Source organism: Sus scrofa, chromosome 13 (assembly GCF_000003025.6).
Source record: "Sus scrofa isolate TJ Tabasco breed Duroc chromosome 13, Sscrofa11.1, whole genome shotgun sequence".
NCBI lineage: Eukaryota > Metazoa > Chordata > Mammalia > Artiodactyla > Suidae > Sus > Sus scrofa.
In genome coordinates, this window is record NC_010455.5 from 176,928,731 (window position 1) to 176,948,607 (window position 19,877).

A 19,877-nucleotide genomic window follows, 5' to 3' on the forward strand; every position below is an offset into this window, starting at 1 on the left:
GAGTCAGTGGATACTTGAGGAATAAAGTGATACTTTACTTGCTCAACACATGACCAATGGGAGGAATACTTTGGAAGCATATTAGTAATGAAGCTAGCCAGACAAACAGATCAGATGCCTAGAGAAAAATGTGGCAGTTTTGGGTGAAGTGGATCCTGACCCAAAGTACATAAGATGAGCCTGGGGATGAACAGAGGAATTGGGCCTGAAATCTATGTGTAGGTTTGCCTTAAAACAGTGGCTCTCAGTGCTGAATTCTCATTAATATCACCTGGAGAGCTTTAAAAACCAACAGTGCTCCCAAGGCCTCACCAGGGACCAATTAAAGCCCAAATTACTAGGGAAGGGCCCAGACAGAAGTCTATTTAAGACTCCCCAGTTGGTGATAGCATGCATCCAGTTTGACGTATTGCCTTAAAGCTACTGACCTTGAAAACTTCCAGAAAGGCCAAGCGAGAAACCACTGCTTCCAAAGGTAGGAAGAGTTTCTAGCCTTGGGAGCCAAGAGGGTTTTGCCATTAAATTTTGGCCAGATATATAACTTGATATTTCTTAATTCTGTAATTTTCTCTCTGTTTTCTGTGTTTATTCCTTTGCTTACTGGACTAGCAAGAAATATTCTGAAAAGCTAAAGTATTCTGTTGTTTGTACAACCTAGATAGAAGGTAGGCCTAATGGAAAATAAAATAGAGAGCCCCCATTGAAATGGGTTTGAGCCTCTGCCAGGCTGTTACATTGTCTGGGGTAACTGGATTTTAGGCTAAAATGCATTTTATGGAATTATGATAGGATTAGATGTCTAAGAAAAAACATACCAGCTTAAACATGTGTTGCTCTGTACTTTCATTTCTGCATCACTGTAATTTTTCACTACTCCCAAGAATAGTGAGCTATCATTTATTGAGTAGCTACTTTTGCTAGGTAGATGTTAAAATAGTTTTTATACACATAATCTCTAACATTCATGATAACCCTGCTAAATATTGCTGTCTTTTTTTGTGGGGTCAAAGCTAAGGTTTGGTGAGATTAGATATTATTTTTCTAAGGTCAAATACCTGATTAGAGGCTGAGCAAAAAGTTAAATTCAGGTGTGTCTGAATCAAAAGCCAGTTCCATTTCCGTAAAATTCATTGTTAAATTCTTCTTGTGAGATAACTACTCTGATGCCTAAGAGTATGTACACTTATAATTTGATTTCAGTAAAAAATCTCTTGTCTTTTACTTCTTTTGAGGAAGAGGGTGATGAGATTAGAGTGATAGAGGACTCTGCCTAAAAACCAATGGAAAGAGTGATTGGGACCATTTAAGTATTTCTTTAATGTATTTATCCTAGATCTTCTGCAGTTTGAATATGATATGCCTATGTGTAGTTTGTCTGGCATTTATCCTGCTTGGTGTTCTCTTAGCATCCTGAAATTTGTGGTTCAGTGTCTAACATTAATTTTAGGGAAACTATTAGTTCCTATATCTTCAAATATTGCTTCTGTTCCTTTCCTTTTTTCCCCTTTGTATTTCCATTACATGTATATTACATTTTTATAGTTGTCACACAGTTCTTGGGTATTCTGTTCTCGTTTGTTTGTTTTGCAGTCTTTTCTCTCTTTGCTTTTCAGTTTTGGAGGTTTTTATTAATATACTCAAGCTTAAATTCTTTCCTTGGCCATGTCCGGTCTATTAATGAGCATGTCAAAGCTATTTTTCCATTTCTGTTAGGGTTGTTTTTTTTCCCCCAGCATCACTTTTAAATTCCTTCTTAGAATCCCCATCTCTCTGCTTACATTATCCATCTATACTTGAATGTTGTTTGCTTTTTCCATTAAATCCCTATGACTAATGTATTAAGCACAGTTGTTTTAAAGTCATGGTCTGATCATTCCAACATTCTTGCAATATCTGGATCTGGTTCCGATTCTGGCTGTTTCTCTTCAAAATGTGTTTTTGCCTTGTAATTTTTTCTTAAAAGGTGAGCATGATACACTGTACAAAAGGAACTGTGGTAAATAGGTCTTCACTAATGTAGTAAGATTGGGGGGGGATTCTGTGGTCCTATGATTAGTAATTTGTGAGCCTGTGTCCTGGACTATGAACTTCACAAGTGTTTTTCATAACTCACCCCTAGTCCCTCGCCTTAAGTGTGTTAGGATGGACTAGAATGGATCAGAGTTGGGTATGTCCCTTCCTCCAGGTGGGTTAGGTTCATATAAAATCCTAGCAAGTTAGGTTCTGGTAAAATAGTTTCTCCTGAGGATAGACCTTGTTAAGAGGAATAGCATGTGCTCTGGCCCAGGTCAGCATGGTTTCTTCCTCCCTTCCACCTGCTAGAAGTATAGGGGATTTTTCTCAGTTTTCACTGGGAAAACCTGGTAATAGCTAGGAGTTAAAACTCCACAAGTGTGGGAGCTCCCTGGTGACTTGGGCCCCTGGAGTTTTTAACTCTCAGCGTTGTTCACACTGAGCCTCCAGCAATTTGTCAATTACAATTTGGGTTTTCCTCCGCTGACAGCATTTCCCACTGAGGTTTCTGGTGGTGGGTTTCTGCTCAGATTAAGTTGTGTTTCCTTGCATCCACCAGTCTGTCTCTCCAATTTGGGGGAGGTGGCACAGCCGTTTGCTCTGTGACCTCACTTCTATAATGAACCTCAGAAAAATTGATTTTTCAGTTTGTTCAGCTTTTTACTTATTGTTAAGTTGGAGTGATGACTTCTAAGCTCTTTATATGCCACACCAGAAACCAGAAGTTTCTGTTAGTGTAATTTTATTCCTCATGTGTTTTTCAGCAAAAAATGCAACAGTAGCCCAATTAAAAAATAATCTTCAGGGAGAATCTTCTTATTTCCTTGTTTGTTATTTCTGAGTTTGAGAGAAATGTTATTGGATATCATTTGTGTTGTCTGCTTTTCTCTCATTTTTGCTTCCTGGCGTAAGTCCTACAGGTCACAGATGGTCTCACTTATCTAATTTCACCCTCACATCCCACATTAGCAGCACTTCAGAATAAGTTTTTAAAAGTATATATTGAATTACAGTTGACCCTTGAACAACAAGACTTTGAACTGCGTCATCCCATTTATACACAGATATTTATTGCATAGTTTAGGCTGTGTTTAAGGATCAACTGTACATGATCTGTGGGTGGTTGAAAATGTGGATGCAGAACTCATGGGTAAGGAGAGTTAACTGTGGGACTTGAGCATTCTTGGATTTTGGTATCCTAAATGGGTCCTGGAACTATTCTCCCATGGATACTGAGGAACAGGTGTATATGTTTTAAATAATGTGTGTGTGCCAGGCACTAGACTAGGAAAGAGGCTAATCTCTGTTACAAAGCTTTGCCCCTGGGCTCATCAACATTGTATCTCTTCTTATTGATTATTGAGTCTGTTGGCCTAAATAGTCTTATTCCTTAATACCTATATATTCCAGTTCTGAAATATTGTATTACTTATTCATTATTTGTACCAATCTTGAGTATTTGTAATTCTCTTTAGTTTTTTAAACCTTTGTGGATTCTGAAAATATTCTGATAATTCGCTGTTATAAACTGATCATCAATAATCTCTTTGTCGACCATACCTTAGACTCCAAACGTCTATACTCTTGTTGAATTAGCCATAATTTTAATTCATTTTTTTAAAAACTACATCAGTGGACCAGGTGTTGATAAGTACTTGCTCTATGTAATGGGATAACAATTGTAATAACTCCCCATTCTACTCCAGGTGATATACCCAAAACAACTAATGTCAGTCCAGCTCCTTTACTAGTGATTAACACAAGGTGGGCCAACCTCACCAATTTGGTCTAGTAGCCTCAGAAGTGATTTGCTGGGAAACCTAGGACAGTTTCCACACTTGAAAGAGGCGTTGGGAGCTATTTATTGCTCATTTTTTAATTGATAACTAGGAAGCATATATTCTGGACTACTGCAGGAGGCCCTGGGAACAATGATGGTTAAGGATGAAAAGACCCAAGAGATGAAAGACACTCCTTGACACTGTTGAGTCACTGGGTCAACCAAAATAAGGCCCCATAATCTGGATTTTTTTTTTTTCTTTTAGGTAAACTTTTTTCCTAATTTCATAAGAATATTTGAAATGGATAAAACTAGCCCTTATAAATAGAAGATAAATACAAGAAAACTATCACTATTCTCTCTATATTTTCATTAATAGAACTTGTTATCTTTTGGGATCTCTAATTACAGCATAAAATAAATTGCACAAAATACTAATTGCTTTAAAAACATATTTGGATATACTTCTGTCCATGTTATCCAGGCAATGGCCTTCAGTACCACATCTGTAGGTGAACAGGTTTGGCTTATCCCTCATGGCAGAAATGGAGAATGAACATCAAGGGAATCTGTGAAGCATCTCAGCAGGAGGGTATTAGGGAGTGAGATGACATGGTAGACATAATAATGGCTCCCCGAAGATGTCCACATCCTAATTCTCACAGAACTGTGAATATACTACCTTACAAAATAACAGGGACTTTGAAGATATGATTACTTTTGAGGACCTTGAGTTGTGAAATTTATCCTGGGTTATCTGGGTGGGCCCAGTGTCATCCCAAGGCTTCTTAAAAGTGGGAAGAATTAGAAATGGAGGTCATAGTAATATGATAGGAGTTGTTGAGCTCCTGGCCTTGAAGATGGAAGAAGGGAAGCAGGAGCCCAGAAATGTGAGCTGGCCTCTAGAAGCTGGAAAAAGCCAGGAGACACTTTCTTTGAGCCTCCAGAAGGGAGTACAGCTTAGCCAACATCTTTATTTTAACATGGGTTGGACTTCTGGTCTACAGGAATGTAAGATAATATCGTGTTACACTAGTAAGTCTGTGATAATTTTGTTATGGCAGCAACAGAAAACCAATACAGAGGGACAAAAACCACTGCAGAAATCAAGAGGCTGGCCTAGTGCTCAAAGGTAGAATTTGATGTCCTACTGAACTTTAAATAATTTCTCAATACATCAACCAAACAAGGCTATCCTGTAACTATGATGGCTTGGTTGGAAAAAAAAAAAAAAAAAAAAAAAAAGATCTTTTTATTATCATATCTTAACACAGACAAAACACGAACCAGTTACCTTAAACTATAAAAAGAACAACCATTCCTCCAATCCTGGTTAATGAGTGACTACTTGCTGATTTCTTTATCAGTTATTTATTTAGCTTTGCTTAGTGTTTGGTCCTTAATAAGATTGATATGAGTACCCTCACTTCATTGCAGCCTCTAACCCAGAGTAAAGCCCCACAACCTTAAAAGTTCTCCCAAATCGCCTGAAATCTAGCAAGCCCTCCCTAATACCCTCCTGCTGAGATGCTTCACAGATTCCCTTGATGTTCATTCTCCATTTCTGCCATGAGGGATAAGCCAAACCTGTTCACCTACAGATGTGGTACTGAAGGCCATTGCCTGGATAACATGGACAGAAGTATATCCAAATATGTTTTTAAAGCAATTAGTATTTTGTGCAATTTATTTTATGCTGTAATTAGAGATCCCAAAAGATAACAAGTTCTATTAATGAAAATATAGAGAGAATAGTGATAGTTTTCTTGTACTTATCTTCTATTTATAAGGGCTAGTTTTCTATCACAGGTGGTAAGTACTGCAGGACTGCACCATTCTAGTCTGTGAATGTGTCCTTGTTATGGAGAAGAACTGACCTTGGGAGAAGCCAAGATGGTAACTCAGGAAAGGGAAGATGATGTTGACTCACAGTGTTGATGTAAAGGTGTTAAAGCTAGACAAACATCGAGGTCAAGAAAGTAAAGTGCCATGGATGAGATTTGGTTTGGGTGTTGGCTGCGCTTTTGTAGGTCAGGTGAAAGATGATGTACAAAGAGGGGTGACTTAACTGTAATAATCCTTGATGTGACTCCTTGCAAGTGCTTCTGGGGTGGCCTTTACTGCTCAACCTTGCCAGACAGGGTGATAACTGAAAATACTGCTATGTAATACAAGTCTCTCTATTTCTAAATGTACGGTATGTCTCTGAATTCCTATGAAAGTGTTAATTCCATAAAGCTGATTCTGGCTGTGTAATAAGAAAAGTAGGTAATAGACTACTTGATTAATAGTTTCATAACTCAAAGGTTTAAGAATATGCCCATAAGTTTAATTGACTTTTATTTGTCAGTAATCAGTAATACTAAATGTTGGTACAATATATGCATAGTTTTAAGAAAGTATGTAATAACCCAAGAATGTGGTTCTACACACACACAATTTTCACATTCTATTCATTACAATATATTGAATATAGTTCCCTGTGCTACACAGTAGGTCTTTATTTTATATGTAGTACTATATAATAATGTGTATCTGTTAACCTTATCCTTCTAATTTATCCCTCCTCCCTTTTCCTCTTTGGTAATCCTAAATTTGTTTCAAGAATGTAGATTTTAAATATAGATATTTTAGAGAAAAAGATCTAAGTATTGAACATCTATAATGGCTTGAGCAAGAAAGGCACTCATTCCAGTGGTACATCAAGTGCAGGGCAAATGAATGGTCCACCTGGTGTGCAGAAGTCATCAGTATCGGTATCACTGACATTATTTAGAAATAGAGTATATGGCTCCCAAAACAGAATGGATTTTCAGTGATCTATCATTGTTTAAAAATTCCCTACAAAAATTCTTCCCTCTTGGTGCTCTTCTTACACTGAGCCCATTGTTCACCCTCCTTGGTACATCATTGTTTCTATCCCTCTGGCAGAATTGAGCCAAGGGAAGTGGTCCAAGGTGGTGGGGGATTATTTTTCAATTCACGGACCAAGAATTTTCCCAGATAATTGTTCCCCATCCTTTATGGTATTGTCCTCCTCTGCTAGGTGTAAACATGGTTCTATATACATTGTTGGTGGGAATGTAAAACAGTACAACCACTTTGGAAATAGCTCTGACAGTATAAGTTAAACATGAATGTTCCTTATTGCCTAGTGGTCCATTTAAGTATTAATTTGAGAAAAGAAAACGTATGGTCACACAAACTTTAACAAGAATTTTATTTTAGAAACCTAGCCTTGACTAATTTCATACTAGTATTTATAGAAAATATGAACTAAAAGTATCAGAATGGTTTTTTTTTTAGTACACAATGAATTTATTACATTTATAGTTGTACAATGATCATCACAATCCAATTTTATAGAATTTCCATCCCACACCCCTAGCACATCCCCCCATCCCCAAACTCTCTCCTTAGGAACCCATAAGAATCAGAATTTTTTTTTTTTTTTTTTTTGTCTTTTCACCATTTCTAGGGCCACTCCCGCAGCATATGGAGGTTCCCAGGCTAGGGGTCTATTCAGAGCTGTAGCCACTAGCCTACGCCAGAGCCACAGCAACGCCAGATCCGAGCCGAGTCTGAAACCTACACCACAGCTCATGGCAACACTGGATCCTTAACCCACTGAGCAAGGCCAAGGATCGAACCCACAACCTCATGGTTCCTAGTTGGATTCATTAACCACTAAGCCACGACAGGAACTCCAGAATCAGAATGCTTTGATAATTACAATGACTTTTATTTTGTACTTTTATTCTTCAATTCAAATAGCCTTATTTTTATTCCATAGCAAGGAATATTCATCCCTTTGTTGCCTTTGGTGTTAATTTCTTGAAATATTAGTTTCCTATGAAATATTATGTCTCCACTCCTGCCTTCAATCCATTCCCCAGTGCTCTGCAGTCTGACTTCTGTTTCCATCACTCTTAAGTTAACCACTCTCTTTAAGTGGCCTGGAAAATGGTTTTTAAATTCAAAATCTGCTTTTTGGTGATTTTTCTTAATTGAATTTGGCAGCATTTAACATTAAAAAAAAAAAATCTCTTCAGCGTCTTTTTCTATCACTCTTTCCCATCCTTATCAGAATACTTCAGATCCTTTCCCAGTTTCCTTCTCACTCTTTAAGGTGTATGTCTTCAGGTTTCTTCGACCCATAGTCTTAGCACTCTTCATGCTTAGGATGTTGATTCTAGTTGAAAACATTCTCCCAAATCCTCATCCTTGAGCTTTTTTGAGCACTGGTTTCCCACCGCTATCACCCAATATGGACATTTTAAAGTGACCCCAAACAAATTTTTCTAGAATCTAATCATAAATTCTTTCTGAACTGATATGCATGTGTTTGTTGTCTACATGAGGGACATTATTTTCCACTATGTCTCTCACCTAGAAACCTTGAAATATCTTTCCATATCTAACCCCTGTCACATCTTAAAATTCTACTGAATTTCTTAGGTACTCTGTATTTCCATGCTTCTATAGTTTTCCAGCTGCTATTTTTCTTTTCTTTAGATTATTCCATTTTCTTAATTTGTTTTTTATTTGTATCTTTTTTGCTTTTGAGGGCCACACCTGCAGCATATGGAGGTTCCCAGGCTAGGGGTCGAATAGGAGATGTAGCCACTGGCCTATGCCACAGCCATAGCAACATGGGTTCTGATCCATGTCTTCAACCTACAGCACAGCTCTTGTCAATGCTGGATCCTTAACCCACTGAGTGAGGCCGGGGATTGAACCCGCAACCTCGTGGTTCCTAGTCGGATTCATTTCCAGCGCACCACAACAGGAACTCCAATTTGTTTCTGTTTTCTCCAACTTATCGTCCATACTGCTAGAGTTATCTTCTGAAAACGAAACAATCCATCACAATTCTAAAGATACTACTCAAAGATTGTACATTTTTTCTTAACATATAAGCATATAGGAGTGTCTATTTTATCAAGAGAAATGGGTCAAAAGATAACTCTTAAAGTGTAAGACCCCTGTATCTGTATTTTACTGACAACACTCTAGCCAATTTCTTTTTGGCCCACAGACTGCATTGTCAACCATGCGGGCTCTGGCAGGCCATGTGCTTCTCGACCCCATACAGCAGAGTGCTCACCATCTCTGCAGCTTGCCAGATAAGAGAAAAATAAAAAGATCAAATCAAAACTTCTGAACTGTATTTATTAGGTTTACAAAGCATCCAACATCAGTAAACCTGAACTTCAGTAAATGTTAAGCAATTTTCTCTTTTGGAAAAAAAAGAGCAAAACCCCAGGGCTGTGTCTCCTGAGTTTGAAGCCAGAAGAGTTGATATGTCATCAAATATTTTTTTAGTAATAGTCATTTCTAAGAAATGTAGCCCAGTATCTGACACATAGGAGGCTCTCACAAAATCCTTGCAGATTGAAATGTGAACTAGAGAATAATGATAATCTCATATTTCCATTTCATTGCATGAAGCCATGCATCAAAAGGATCTGGGTAACTTGCTTCCTAAGAGAATACCAGCTCTGGGGAACTCTTGAATCATGAGGCTATAATTGTGTTCAGAAGCCTGTGTGAAGAGAAGCCAGAAACTACTGTTTACTGGTTAATAACTTCTCCCTTAACGGGAGAAGTGGAAGAAATGCCTAAAGTTACTAATGTGTAGTGTCCATGAAATGCTATGAATTTAGCATCATCTGAAGATCAAAGTATTGAATAGCCCTGGTAGGCAGTATCACATACTAGAAAGAACATATTTTACTAGATAGGAAGACCTGTGTTCTCCTGACTTTGACACTTACTAACTTTGAAAAAAAGCATGGGCAGGTTTTGTTTCTTCACTGCATTTCAATTTTCACATCCATGAAGTGAGGGTAGAAATAGAGTTGCCTTGAAGATCAAATGAGGGAGTATGAAACATGCTTTGTGAAACTTTAAAAAGGGTGGGTTATTATCAACTATCTAGTCCCACATTTAACAGCAAAGTTTACATGCCCTCCCTGTAATTACTTAGTAATGCAGAGATGAAAGTTGCTATGGAATTCTGCTCTTTAAACAGGAGACACTCTGACTGTGATTGTAAAAGAGTTAAGAAAGTCAAAAGTGTTGGTCTTTCCACCTGCAGCAGGGAGATGGAGAGTAGAGGCTTCAGTGTACCAACAGTAGGATAAAAATAATGGCCCAGTGGCAATGCTTGCATTTTTGGACTTAACATAGTAGCTGCTTTGTTTCATAAGTTTTATTGTATTTAATTTTTCCTTCAAATGCTCTATTACTAGCTGCTGTTATAGTACCCTGAAATCCTGAAACACAGCCAGATCTTGGTGAGCAAAGAAAGGAAGATTGAAGTTCTGTAGGCAGGCTACCCCATGTATGCTCAGTCTTAAGAGTAAGGAGAATGAAAGAAGGCATGCCAAAGGCCAGGAGAAAAATCACAGCATGGTGAGAGACATGGCAACATGCAGATAGGCCTCATGAGAAGGAAATGCCAGTAGATCTCTTTAACAAGAAAAGCCCAAGAAACTAAATTCGCTAGACATTTGAAAGAGATCCATTATATGTTCCGTTGAGTGCATATAAGAGATGCAGCACTCTGTTTCCGCCCACTCCCCCATTATTTAGTTTTCAACCATGGCTGTAACATTATGGATACGGTCTGTCACAAATCAAGCTATATTTTATAAATAGATGCCAAAGGCCCAAACCAAAGAAGTCACTTCATATGCACAAAAAGAATGGCTCTGTTTTTGTAGTTTCTTTTTCCATTTAGATCCCCAAGTGGCTATCAAGTATGCTTCATCAAACATAAATCTCTTCTAATTTTGCATGTTGAAATTAGTGAGTAATCTTAAATCTTGCTCTACAGAGAACTGAATCAGGATCCTGAATGCAAAAAAAAAAAAAAAAAAAAAAAAGATTTTTGACTGTGTTAAATGTTCATGCAAATGGCATCTTAGCTACATGGAATGCATGGAAACCTAGAATTAAAATATATTGCATAAAGATTTCCTACAAGATATATACAAAGATGTTGGAAGAATTTGGAAACCACACTGGAAATCTTTGCAAAGTTAAGGATCAGTTGTTCTATTTTGGGCAAGAACTAATGTGGTTGCAACCTTCTGTACCAGCACTGTAAAAAATTGATCAACACAGTACTAAAATTCTGCTATTCATCACTTCCATTTTAAATTTAAATCTCATCTACCTTTAAACTACCTATCAGGATGTAAGTGGATATTTTAAAACTTTTCCCTCAGCTATTTGGTAGTAAGCATCCTGAGGGAGAAGTAGCATGTTGTAAAAACAATGGGCTCCCTGTTTTCCATACTTTCTGATATCAATTATGTTCAAGGTTTCACTAATGGGAGTCATTTCCTGTTCTGTAGGTCATCTAACATCCCACCCAAGAATTACAGCATCACCCGAAATTGCATTATACCACTCTAAAATAAAATTTTCATGTCATGAGCCTTTTTAGTAATAGGATTTCACTTTGAATTACATTTAAAATGAAGTGCTACAGCAATTTCCTGAGCAATAGCAAGAATTTACTGCTGCTTTTCTTCATCTGGTCACCTTTCATCACATTCAGTGGAGGGATAGCAAATCTAGCCAATTAAAATTAAGACAGTATTTTTTTTTTTTTTTTTTTTTGTCCTTTTATAGCTGGAGTTGAGTCTGGTTGAAGAAGGAAGACATGGTATCTTTAATTACTGTCATTATTTACTTAGGACACAGTAGGAAGTCATTTCAAAGGAAAATTCTAGATCAGAGTGAAATATTCCAAGTTTTCTATGTGGATCAGTATTTTCTACATGCAGATGTGAGGCTTTCTGCAGCAGACAGTGTGTTTCTATAGCTGTTAATCTGTCACATTTATTAAAAATGCTTTGACTGTGCTGTGCTGAATTTTGTCCTTAAAGAATAAATGAACACAATGATCAAATATCATCCCCCACACAAATCTTTCTTTATTCATTTTTAGCATAGTTAATTACCAAGCAGAAAAATTTCAGGTGTGAGACATTTCTTGCTTAAAAACTATTATTTTTATTTTTTGGAATCGCTATCTTTCTGGTCAAAGTTAAGAAAATTTGTAGAATGAGTTTACCAGATTATTCATATATATATTTTAAAAAATGTAGATTCCCTAACTCAAAACTATCTTCTTCTCATGTGTAAAGAATCACAAGATAATTACCTTTAGTTAGAACCCATAACAATTCTCTAAATCAAACTTGTCTTTTAAAAGATAAGAGTTAGTCCTGCTGAAAATGAGTGACTGTGGTCAGCTGAGATGAAAACTAGTCCTACATGCCAGCTGCTTCTCTAATGAGTGTAATTTAGGTTAATAATCTCCTTGTTTTAAAATAAAAATAATTATTGGGTAGTTGAAAATAAAAATAATTATTGGGTAGTTGAGCCTATCAGCCAGTCATTCTTTAATGTGAATGAATTTAAATTATTTTTCTTCTTAATTGATATCAGTAGCAAAAATGAGGGGATTAATAAGCCTCTGGGAAGAGGGAAGGAGGTTGTTATTGGCATCTTCAATAAAGAACATAGTGTCAAAAGTTGAAGGAGAAAAAGGATTGGAGTCTTAAAAACGCAATTAAAAGTATGAATCATTCCCAAAAGGTAAAGGTTTGAACAGATTCAAACAGGAAGGGTGAGCAAAGGGCACCAGACATAAACTCAACATATTTTGCAACTTTTGCCTAAGGCTCTAATGGCAAAATTATTTTCCATTGAAATTCATCTTACATGCCAAGTGCTTGAAACATAGGCTTGCCTTAAGAGACTATATTATCACCAAAGCAGAGAATTTTTTACTTTTTAGAAAAGGATTTGTGGAGGGTGGGGTGGATGTTGTGGGAGGAGTTAGAAAAATTGAGGGGTCATTGTTGCCAGGGTTAGTGAGGATCACCAATTACAGCACAGATAGCACCAGGCTCTGAATTCTGTCAGACATATTATCTCCTAAATATCTACATTCAAAGAGTTGAACAGAGCAGTTTTGAATGGCACTTTTCTCTGAATGGCTGTGTTTATCAGTGGATACAAACCACCAGCCCATTAATAAGTGACATTGAATTTCCCACAAAAGTTAGAAATAATTCATAAAATGAATTTGATCTAAACTTTCCTGTAGCAGAAGAGATTTGGGGGGAACTCAATAATGTTTACCAAAGCCCTAATCTAACTGCCTTTAATTTTTTTTTAAATTTTCTAAAATTTAGAATCCATTAGATACAAGCACAATTTTTAATTGAAAGCTTTGTGTATGACTACTTATATTTATTCTAGTGTCTAAAGGAATATCTTCTCACCTATATCAGTTAACCTGTGTTTGTAAGTAGCAGAACCTCTGATAATAGTAGCTTATAGAATAAAAAAAAAAAACTTATTCAAAAGAAAACATTTAATTACTTCTTGAATAAGACCAAGATAGGCAGTCCAAAGCAGGGTGTTTTTTTTTTTTTTTTTTTTTTTTTTTAATCCTTCTACTCCACCTTTCTTATCATGTAGGCTTTTTGCATTTGTGCTTCTGTCTCCCTATAGCTGCAAAATGGCTGCTATGGCTCTTGACATCAAAATTCTATCCCAAGGCAAAAAGTAGGATGCAGAACTCTTCTCATGAAAATTGAAGTCCTCTAAAATATTCTTGAGTCTCATTTGCCACAACTAAATATATATAACTGTAGACCTGTCACAGACAAACAGGATAGAGCCATAGTAATGATAGATTTAGTTCAATTATGAATCTTCCTCTGAAACTGGTAAAAGATTCTACCTGCTTTTGAAAATTGGGAAATTTGTGGAGAAGATGACAGGTAGATATGAATCTTTTAAAGTAATAACAGTATATCTGCCACATCACTACTGGGGGGGGGGAGAACCCTATTGTAGGAAGTTTATCATATTAACTATACTTTAAAACAATGCAGTTAAAATCAACTTATTAATGCATCCCTAAGCATGCATAGTTTAAATAATTTTAGGTTGAATTCAAGCAATATTCACAGCAGGTTGGTTTTCAACATAGATAAATTATTACCATGTGTATATATGTAAAATAGTTTGAATATTGGCATTATCTAAATGTTTATGTGTCTTCACATTGTAGTTGGTTGAAGCATTGTATGTAAATAATTGAAATTAGAAATGCAACTTTAGTTGCTTCCAGTTTTGTGGGTCAGAAGTCCAACATAGATCTCACTGGACTAAAGTGTTAAAATGGCTCTGTTCCATTCTGGAGGCTTTAAGAAAGAGTACATTTTCTTGCTCTTTTCAGCATCTCAAGGCTATATGCTTTCCTTGGTTGATGTCTCTTTTCCTCCACCTTCAAAGCCAGCAATAGCAGGTTGAGTTATTTTCAAGTCACCACTCTCTGGCTCTTCTTCCATTGTCATATCCCCCTTTCTGGAGTGGTTCTCCAATTTTAAGGAATCATATGACTAGACTGAGCCCACCCAGATAATCCTGGATAATCAGATAATCCTGGATAATCTTTCCTATATTGGATTCTTTGGGAAAGTGACTAACATGTCCGCAGTTTTCAGCTCTTAGGGCATGAACATCTATGGCAGGACAGGGCACTTTTCTGCCTACCGGAATTTACATTTTTCCCCTAATTTTAATGAAAAAACTTCACTGTTATATTCTGAGATAATTTTTAAAGTGTACTTTATTATTTTGCATTTAGACTCTGAAATAATCCCTGATTAATTTTCAAATAGCTTTTATTAGATGAACATAACTTTTAAATATAGATGCACATAAATGCATATATCAAGTTTTTTTATTTTGAAAATTTCAATACATATTTTATGTCTTCTAAGCATTTCTACATAAGAAGTCTCAAATTTTCTTGTTGCCCAAATAAGTAGAAATGGATATATTATTGTAAAAATGGATGGAATCAAATAAAACATATACCATAAATTGTTTTCTGCCTGATTAGATCAGGCCAATATAAATTCTCCAACAGTTGATGTAACATGCCCCAGGAGTCTACTTTGCCATTTGGAGATACAGGAATTTCTTCTTTCTCAGATAGTCTATCTTTGGGATATGTAGCTCTGAGTAATTCCAAGCTTGTTATATTTCCTGGAGGGAAAAAAACCCAACTCATTTTTTTCAAATAACACAGCACTGGAGAATAAGAAAGGTCATAGTTTTATTATTTTGAATTTTATTTTTAAAAGGAGACTATTCTTTAAATAGTAAATGTTTTTGTTATGAACTTTTCAGAACTTGTTTCATTATGTTTTATATAAGACAGGGGTGATAATTAAGTTATAAGGATCTATAGTTAATTATTATTTGCTATAGACAAATTCGAGTTAGGAAAAATAAATCTGCATAGATTGAACTCAGTGATATTTTGACTAATTAAGTTTGGATATATATTTTTATATCTGATTTTCTTAGTTAAATCTCTACTAAATGGAAAAAAGGTTATACTTTTTACTTATTTTTGCTTTTGCATCTTAGCAAAAAACCTTTTTGCTAAGAACATTTTTCAAGAAATAAAGCAATTGGGAAAATGCCTAAAGCACCAAACTAACCTGGTGACTTGAAGATTTACTTCAAGCTTGAAAGAAGACAATTTGGAGTAACTTTTATTAGAGAATGTATACTAGAATTACTAGGAAGAAAAATTGATAAGCATCTAATCCTTTTTTTGTCTCCCTGATTTCAACATACATGATTGTATAGCCTTTGTCCTTTCCTCCCAGTGACAGCTTCATGTCAGAAGTTATCTCACAAGACAGCTTTAAAAAATAATTACACCCATTCCTACTTGCATGCACCTCTCTTCTCACTAAATGTTGAAGACTGTTCCCGTTTTCCTAGAGTCTTTCCTTGACCAATAGAACATGGTAAAAATGATAGACTGCCAATTCTGAACCTAGGCTTTCAGAGGCCTGTTAGCTTCTGCTTTCATTCTGTTGATCTCCAGTTATATCCAATGATGCAAGGAACCAAGTCTAGACTACTGTAGAGGAAGAAGCCACAGGAAGGCTGACAGCCAAAATCAACTGGCAGTAAAAGGCCTTCTTGAACATCCAGCCCTAGCTGTGCTATCACATGTCTAGATGAAGGCAACCATGTGAATAATTTTAGATAATCACAAACAGAGAGAGGTGTCATGTAGTCGAGGCCTGCCAAACACAGGATTATGAAGAAAAAAAAAAAAAAAAAAAAAACACCAAAAAATGTTTTAAGCCATTGTTTTTTTTTTTAATTTTAAAAAATTTATTGGAGTATAGTTGATTGACAATGCTGTTACTTTCCACTGTACAACAGTAATTCAGTTATACATATACATGTATCCATTCTTTTTCAGATTCTTAAACCATTAAGTGTTGAGGTTATTACAAAGTAATAGGCAACTAAAGTAACTAAAGTACATAGTGACACTAAGGTGCTAGTTGCATAATTGAAACCCATGCCAATAAATAGACACAATTTTAAAAACAAAGTCTTAAAGATTGTTTTGTTGTATAAGTAAAACCTTTAAAATTATTATGCCATTTTCTTTACATATATTTATTCATATAAATCTCAATTTTCTTAGCTACTTACTTAGTAAAATTAATTTTCTATGAAGGGCTTAAATTATTCAAAGACAGAATTTTGTTTAAGTATTACAAATTTCTCCTAATGCTGCATTTGGAACATAGCGGCTATTAAAGGAGGCCTCAGCACTATTTGCAATAGTCAAGACATGGAGCAATCTAAATGTCCATCAACAGAGGACTGGATAAAGATGTGGTACATACATACAGTGGAATATTATTCAGCCATAAAAAAGCATGGAATAATGTCATTTGCAACAACATTGTATGGACCTAGAAATGATCATACTAAGTGAAGTAAGTCAGATAAAGACAAATATCATATAGTATCACATATATGTGCCATAAAATGAAACAAATGAACCTACTTACAAAACAAACAGACTCACAGACTTCAAGACAAACTTAAAAATTGCCAAAGAGGAAAAGGTGAGAGAAGAGATAAATTAGAAATTTTGAATTAACAGATACACAGTGCTATATATAAAGTAGATAATCCACAAAGATCTACTATACAGCACAGGAACTCTACTCAATATTCTGTATTAACATATATGGGAAAATAATCTGAAAAAGAATGGATATACATGTATGGATAGCTGAATCACTTTGGCATACACCTGAAACTAACTCAAAATTGTAAATCAACTATACTCCAATATGAAATATAAATTATATTTTAAAAAAAGAGACCTCAGAATCTGGGAGTAAATTCTTACTCTGAGACTAAAACAGAAAAAAAAATCAAGAAAATTAATTTATATTTAGTAATAAATAACTAAATTAAAAAGAGGCAGCGGCAGCTGAAGTTGGCAGCCCATACCCTGAGAGATGATTTATAAACAGGCTGATGGTCAGGACTTGGGATATGCCTATGTCTGATCAAGGTGACCAGGGTATAGCCTCAAGTAGACATGTCTAAAATATGATTGATGTAAAACAAAATTGCAGGCTAGTCAATCGTGTCGTACCTTGCTTGACTTGACATAATGGTGCTTGTGGGCATTCAAAGAGAAAAAAGAACACTGCATAGCATGAATTCTCAGTGTTTACCCAGTACTGTGCAGGGAAAGCAGTATTCTGATTCAAATGGCCAAAGTTCTTTAAATAAAAAAATTCCTAGAGTGAAAGACAATCCATCAATTTACGTAACCTCACACTACTCTGTGAAAACATCCAATTTTCCCTCTCCAAATTTCAGTTTCTCTAAAGAGTCTTATGACTTATACTTTTGGGTTTGAATGGATTTGCCTACTAGAAGGGAGTTGCTTATGCACCTAATTGACTCTTATTCTTGGGAAAGGAAATCTTTTTATTATAGAGAACACCATGCTATCAAATCATTGAATACTGTCATAATATGTAATTTCCCTTCCAAAATGAATGATAACAATGAGTGAAGAATGGTAGAGCCAGTTTTAAAGTGTGAATATATTGACCGCAGTCCACTTAGATCACTTCCTAGATAAGTGGTTTTCTCCTGTGCTCAGATTATAAGTAAAATCAGTGACTCAAGAAAATCACAAATGAATAAATGTCATAGATCCTTGGGTCCCTTGTAAGTAGTTGAAAATATAAACATTAAAGCTATAAATATCAGAATTCGAGAGTATGCATTGACATTTGTTGTTACATAGGTAGTCTTCAAAATTCATTAATGATTTTTAGTAACTCTGAGTCTCATCAAATCTGGGTATGTTTATGAAGTCACTAAACCAGGCATTCACAGGTATTAATGCTACAGTTTGTTGTCACCCTTCTCATCTGCCCAGACATCAAACTGATCTCTCTTCTTCTTATTCCCTTCTCTTCTTTCCCTCCCTGCCCTGTTTTACCCTTCTGATATCTTTCAAAATTTGTATAAGCATGGTAAAGTGGAAGTTTCACTTTTCTAAACATTTATTTTATACTTATCTGAGAGGCAAGAATGGGTGAACTGAAAATCATTTATACATACATGCAATTGAAATCACAGGAAATGAAGCAAATGCATAGGGTAGCACCTGGGCCAATTAGCTAATGATAATCAGCTTTGAATGAGAGAGTTTAATAAGAGTTCTCAAGTTTTTGCTGTTGCGTTGTGGACGATTGGTGAAGGTAAAGCTGGGTTTGATCAGATTGGTTATAAATTGAGTGATCTTACACCCTAGTTTTCCTTGGTTAGCCCTAGCATATCTGCTATCCCAGCATAATATTTAGTATTGCTTTCTTTTCTTTCCTAAAGTATTCTATGTTTTGGAAGATAGATTTTAAAGTCACCTCAGTTTTAGAAAAGTTTGAAAATAGGTAAAAAGTGAATTAGTGTAAGTATTAATAGTAAATTAATACTTTCTCTTTTGTGCATGTTAGAATATCATACATGTGTTGAGTTGAATTCTGCAAAAACTAATATCAAACTGTCTTCTAGGGGGCCTGACCACTTATCAACTCAAGTCTCCTCCCAATTTGTGACTTTCCATTAATACCCTCTCCCCACCCCCAAATTACTTCTAACCTCTAAAAAAAAATAAAATAAAAAAAACCCAAAAAAACAAAAAACAAACAAAAAACAAAAAGACCAATATGTGCAGATCTCTGATTTAAAGGTATTACAGTTCAGCACAAAATCCTGGATAGTAAAGCAAGAGTTCCTCCTTAACTTTTCAGTATATTAGGCATAAGGCTGGGAGGTGGCAAAAATTCAATCAATTAAAAAATTCAAGAAGATCCCATTCTATCCTCCCCAAAAGACATGTAAAATCAGAGTTTACACATTGGATGAAAATTTACTGATTTAAATCTCAAAAGGTGGATAGTTGCAGGACTTCAAAATAAAGCATAGTGAACATTCTGGGTCAAGAGCAGTTCATGGCAGTGTACTTATCTGCAGGTGTTATTTCCAATTTTGTCAGTTATGTGTGTAAAGTTGCCACAGGAAGATATGGACCATCACTTGGTGCATCGGGCGCAATCATGACCGTCCTGGCAGCTGTCTGCACCAAGATCCCAGAGGGGAGGCTTGCCATTATCTTCCTTCCAATGTTCACGTTCACCGCAGGGAATGCCCTAAAAGCCATTATTGCCATGGATACAGCAGGAATGATCCTGGGATGGAAATTTTTTGATCATGCAGCACATCTTGGGGGAGCTCTCTTTGGAATATGGTATATTACTTACGGTCATGAACTCATTTGGAAGAACAGGGAACCTCTAGTGAAAATTTGGCATGAAATGAGGACTAACGGCCCCAGGAAAGGAGGTGGCTCTAAGTAAAACTAGGGTTGGACAACACCGGTGCCTCAGGTCCATGCTGGCTGAAGCCCCAGGAACACATCGGCCCTGGAGTGTCCACATCTTTGCTCCTGCCTGGAAGACACTCAGTATTTAGCTTCTGAGTATTTTAAACTATGTCCCCAGTACATGTCTCATTAAAAAGTGAATTATGACAAAGTTGTGAAATAAAGGTTTATATCTCTAGTTTGTAAAAAAAAAAAAAAAAAAAAAAAAAAAAAAAAAAATTACATATTTGTAATACCAAGTTA

The 19,877-nt window shown here is 35.9% G+C and overlaps 1 long non-coding RNA gene across 1 annotated transcript in view; it reads left to right on the plus strand.

The window, feature by feature from the left end:
• LOC110256462 overlaps positions 335-19,877 on the plus strand; it is a 79,233-nt gene continuing 59,690 nt past the window's right edge. Inside the window, exon 1 of the long non-coding RNA XR_002338003.1 lies at positions 335-475. This is a non-coding gene — a long non-coding RNA (uncharacterized LOC110256462). The remainder of the gene's footprint in view (positions 476-19,877) is intronic.